Genomic DNA, 5654 nt, shown 5'->3' with positions numbered 1-5654 from the left:
GTTGACACTGCTGAGGACAGTTCTCTAGACCTAAACCAAAGAGGCAGTCATCAGGACAGGGAGAGGAATCCCAGGGTAGGCAGGGAGGCTGTGATTGCAGCTTGTTCCTGACTGGGCTGATTGGAGCCCTGGTACCAGACTCAAAGCCCCGGGCTCCAGGAGGCCTTTTACAGCAGTCTCCAGCTGGTGGGTGTCCTCCATGGAGAAGCCTTCCATTTGGCTGGCTTGGAGGCCCCAGGCCCAGGAAAGGGAAAGCCTACAAGGAACCAGAGCATGGATGGGCCCCAGGTCTCCTGTGACTTGGTGAGTGAAGCACTTTTCCATCCATCCAGGAACGTTAAATGGATAGGGACCTGTGGCTGAGGCTGGAGCTCCAGATCCTATCCTAGGCCTGGGTGTGAGAGATGAGAGGTGAGTAGGAGGAACCCAACTTCTACAGAGAAAGCCTTCCCTGCCAAGCAAACCCTTTTGTTCAAACGTGTCTCACTTGTACAAACTGGTAATAAACTGATTTTGCTCTTGAGCTGAGGAGGCTCACAGGAAGTGTGTGTGTGTGTCAGTGTGCGTATGTGTGTGAATGTGAATACATGTAATTGCATTTGTGAGGGGCTCTGTAAGGTTCATCAGTGACATCTCACTATACTATCCACCTGCACTTTCCTGAATGTCTACCAAGTCTTTCATTTTTTTGCCTTTTCATATCTGTACCCCCTTCTCAGAGCTCAGGTCCACCCTATCTTCTGAATTATAGCTCAAGCACCCCCTCTTCCGTGAAGTCTTCCTTGACCACCCCTCTGCACTCTACTGGCAGAGGGCTCTCAATAAAGCCACACCTAGCTTGTACGTTCATAATAACAGCAGCCGAAACAGATACCGTGGTTAGTGCTTTGAGCCTCATGCAAAGTCCTTACAGACATCGTTTTATTTCATTTTCACAATCATATCCTTGGATTTACCTGGTGATTTGTACCAAGCTTAGAAGCTTTGGTGGCACAATGGCCAAATGCTGGGCTGTTAACACAAAGTCAACCTTTCAAACCCACCATCTACTCCATGGGGGAAAGATGGGACAGTCGACAGCTTTGGAAACTCTATGGGGCAGTTCTGTTCTGTCCTATAGTGTCTCTGTGAGTCGGAATCATCTTGATGGCAGCGGGCTTGGTTTCAGTTTATGTGCCAAGCACCGTTCTGAGGGCTTTACCTTCAATGGCTCATTTAATCATCAAAACAACCTTATGAGGATGGTACTATTATTGTCCTCATTTACCAGGTGACGACTCAGGCTGAAAGGAGAGCAGGCCTGAAGTCACTGGTTGGTATGTAATAGAGAATGAACCCAGACCTGTCTGGCTCCACACACAATGCTTTCATTGTTTGATTACAGATGTGCCTCCCTCATTGAAGCCCTGGTGTGGCACTGCAGGATAACGTGTTAAACCACAAGGTCGGTTTGAACCACAAGGTTGGCAGTTCAGTTTCACCAGCTGCTCCTCAGAAACCCTATGCAGGGACGCTATGAGTTGGAACCGACTTGACGGCACTTAACAACAACAACAACACTGCCCATGAGGACAGAGACTTGTTTTGGTCATGGCTGTGTCCCCTGTCCTCCTGTCACAGAGTGGCCCTCATATGTGTTAAAATGGACCTGAATTACATAGGGTGCATGCAGGGCTGGGGTAGAGGGTCAGTCAGAGGCATGAGTCGGGTATGTGTTGTCTGAATGAGATTTCTATATACATCCTGCATAGGATATCAGTTTCATGAGTGATCACATATCTGCACAGAACACCTAGGTTATATGGAAATCCTGGAATATCCTGGGTAAAGAAAGTATAAGAAAGCAGCCCACACAATTCGTAGGACTGTTATGGAAATAACAGAGGATCTGATAAGATGGCCGTGATGTGGAAACAAATTAATGTTAAATAACTAAGGAAATGCAGAGGAGATGTCTACATCTATTTTCCTTATCTGGGAGGGCCAGATTCCCTTTCCTCTTCAAAGGAAAATGTGCTAGAAGCCGGCTTCCCACCCCACTGCCTCATCCCAGAATACTTCCTGCTTCAAGAAACAAAAGAGAAAATGAGGTTCATCCTAGTCAGCCCACCTTCCTCCCACCCACCCAAAACAGATAGACACACATGCCTTACCACTGGGTGAAGGTGGGGAGGGCTGTGGTGGCTCAGTTTCCACCAATGACCCCCAAGGGGTAGGGGTTTAAAGCCAGAGAACAACCAAAACCAAACCCACTGTTTTTGAGTTGAGTCCCCACAGGGTTTCCAAGACTTTTATGTTTCTGAAAGCAGGCTACCACATCTTTCTCCTATGGAGCAGTTGGTGGGTTTCAACCATTGGCCTTCCCTCAGTCAAACACCTTAACCACTGAGCCACCAGGGTGGCGTCTGAAGCCAGGAAGGGGTATCAGAGATTGGGGAAGCCATGAACTACCCTCCTATGCTTCCCAGTCAGCCAGTGCTGACCCCCACGCCCTTCCTTGGGGTTGACCCTCCTGTCTGCAACTGGAAACAGGCTGTTGACACAATTAGGGAAACCACTGAGTTGTCTCCATCTGTCCAGGGATCCCTTTGAGCTACCCTGGGTTCTGATCTTCTCTGAGGACCAGGTCTTTACCTGCGTGGCAATGAGTCCTGGTGGTTGGTCCCCTGGGGTTGCTGGTGTTGTAGCTGGTGGTCCGGTGCTGGTGGTGGGAGAACAGCGGCTTTTCTGCTAGTGGCCACAGGCAGAGCCCCAGAAACAGGCGGGCTCCCGGTGAACGAGAGGGCCCTGCGGTGATGAGGCCATAGAGGCAGCCACACCTGTGCTCTTTGGACCCTGGTGGGTGGGGAGACTAGACTGTAGCAGTACCAATGCTGACAGGTGACCAGATGGTGCCCTGAGATTGGCCCGAGACTTCTGCTTCCTAATTGCCCTCTTCTACTTGCCTCTTATCCTAGGATGAGTTGGGACCGACTTGTTAGGACTTAACAACAACAACACTGCCCATGAGGACAGAGACTTGTTTTGGTCTGTCCCCTATCCCCCTTTGCTTTTTTTTTTTTTTTTTTCCCCACATTCAGTATATTTATTGAACTGTCTAGTAGCAGATAATGTACACACCTTCCTCCCCTGCTTTAAGTCAGTGTGACGATTTTCCAATATAAATGACAATTTCCCAACATAAACGACTTAAAGAGAAGCTTGGTTAGGAATGGAATGGAACAGCCAAAAAAAAAAAATTTATCACTGATGCCTTTTTAAAAAAACCAACATTTTCACCAATTATTTTCAAACAAAACCACACACACACACACACACACACACACACACACGGTATTTGCACGCTATATATTTTCAGTGTTTCTGGTGGAAAGGAGGCAGGCAGTTTCAAGGGTCACGACAAATCAGTCCAGGAGGTTTGCTCAGCTTCACATTATCCGAAGGCCCTGGATGGAAGATTCTAGGGTTTTGAAATCACAAATTGTCAGTGTGCCATCGATGCCGGTAGTGCAGAATTTACGGCAATCTTGCTTGTCCACCTCATAGATAGACACTTGAGTGATGCTGTTTTGGTGCAGTGTCTCCAAGGCTGTGTTGCGGTCCTCAGTGGTGGCCCGCTTGTCCATGTTACGGAAGCGCTCCGTGGCTGACATGTTGCGCTGGATGCTCTGTTTGGGAATGTCGAGTTTGGAGAGGAAGGTCAAGCAGACACGGTCGTCGTATTTAAAGAGCACGGGGCAGCAGTCATGACCAGCAGCCACGACGCTGTTCTCTGAGACAAACGATCGATACACTCAGGAGCAGCAGGAACTTGGTCTTCAGAGTTGAAACCTGCACACTCTTTGAGGCATCAGCAATGGACAAGGTGCTGTTGTGGCTGACTCAGGCCAGGCGACTCCCATTGGCGGAGAAGCTGACCCCGTGCACCCAGCCACCACTGACGCTGCCACCAAACTCTGACATCAGCTGACCAAAAGGCATCTTGCTGCCCCATGGTGTACTGGCTGGCTTCTCATCCACTTCTTTAATGTAGGCAGAAAACACCCGGCATTTGAAGTCACATGAGCCTGTTGCCAGCAAAACGTTGTTGGGATGCCAGTCCAATCTGAGGACCGTGGAGCGGATGGGCTTCTTAATGTGCTTGCTTACCCACCAGTCATTTTCAGACTCGAAGTAACAGACCGAGATGAGCCGTGCTCCACTTTCCATGGCAAATTTGTTCTCCAGTGGAGACCACTTCACAAAAGTGGCCGCCCGGTTAATTCTCAGGATCACCAGGGTGGGCTTCCACACACTATCTTTTTAACTCCAGACATACACGCGTTGAGGTCTGCCCTGCAAGTGACGATGCAGTCGCTCTTGGGGGCCCAGTCTATACTTGTGATATGTCCACTATGTTCCTTGAGTTCATGAGCTTTCACCCACTGGCTCCCATTCTTCTTATAGATGTGGACTTCATGATTATTGGGGCTAAGGGCGATCTGGGTTCGATCCTTGTTCCAGGCATGACGGGCTCTAGTAAAAACTGATGCAGAGACATTATTCTTAATGTTCTCAAAGAATAGAAAGCTGAGATCGGGGCGGTTCGGTTCGGCTCCAAGAGGAGGATTCGCGGACTCTGGTCAGTCGACGCAAACGGGCTCCCCCCACCCTTTGCTTTTTGGGCACTTCCCCTGGGGCCCCAGGTTAGCATCAGGCGTTAGCATCAGAAGGAGTGGACACTGGGATGTGTATTTGTGTGGGGTGTGGGTGTGTGAGTGCTGCACCTGTGGGTAGGGTATTGATTTTGTAAGAGAAGATGAGATGGTGGCGTGGGACCACCGCGCGCATTACATGATGTTGTTGCTAAGTGCCTTCGAGTCAGTTCCAACTCACAACAACTCTGTACAGGGCTTCCAAGAAGCATCGGATGTGCTTGAACTGCCAACCTGTGTTTAACAGTCCAGTGCTTATCCTGTGGAGCCACACCAGGACTCCAGGTATTACATGGTGGGTGGTGGGGCTGGACCCAGACTTCTTTGGTGTCAGGCATTGTGAGAGCCGCCCCAGGGAAGAGGCCCCCATAATGCCTGGATTGAGGAGGAAAGGAGCAGCCAGGCCACTTTCACCTGGGGATTTGAGGATCATAACTGGTGCTTTTTCACAGGAAGGTTCAGGTGCCAGAGCAATTCTTTGGTGAGTAATCCTGGCTCAGGCAGCACCAGGAACCAGGACTCAGGCTGAAGAAGCAAGGACTCTGCCTTGAATTATGAAGTTACTGAAGGTTGTGGGACCTTATTTGTTCATTTGAAAATTGTACATTGAGGGCATTCTGTGCTAGAATACACCTGGCAGGCTGATAGATAGCTCAGATCTAACCTGAGTTCTTGATCTAGCTCCCTCCAACCATGTGTCCTCCCTGCTCTCCATCTCAGTGGCATCCAAGCAGTAAACTTAGGAGTCACACTTGAATCTTCCCTTTTCCACAGCCCCATACACAACCCATCACCAACCCTGTAGACACACCTCCTTAGCAAACTCAGAAATACCTGCTCCCCTCTGTGCCCTCTGCTGCTACTGCAGACCCTCCGATAGCTCTCTTGCTTTGATCGTGAGACGGTGTCCTAATCGGTCTCCCTGCCTCCAGCCTTGCTCTTTTTTTTTTTTTTTTTTTT

General features: G+C 49.5%; 1 pseudogene; it reads right to left on the bottom strand.

Annotated features, from left to right (window-relative positions):
- Positions 1-3428: 3428 nt before the first annotated feature.
- LOC102818649 lies at positions 3429-4627 on the bottom strand (annotated as a pseudogene).
- Between the last annotated feature and the right edge of the window lie 1027 nt (positions 4628-5654).

Source organism: Chrysochloris asiatica, unplaced genomic scaffold (assembly GCF_000296735.1).
Source record: "Chrysochloris asiatica unplaced genomic scaffold, ChrAsi1.0 scaffold00085, whole genome shotgun sequence".
In the NCBI taxonomy this organism is placed as follows: domain Eukaryota; kingdom Metazoa; phylum Chordata; class Mammalia; order Afrosoricida; family Chrysochloridae; genus Chrysochloris; species Chrysochloris asiatica.
The sequence above is the reverse complement of the archived record's forward strand: the minus strand, read 5'-3'. Positions and strand labels throughout refer to the sequence as shown.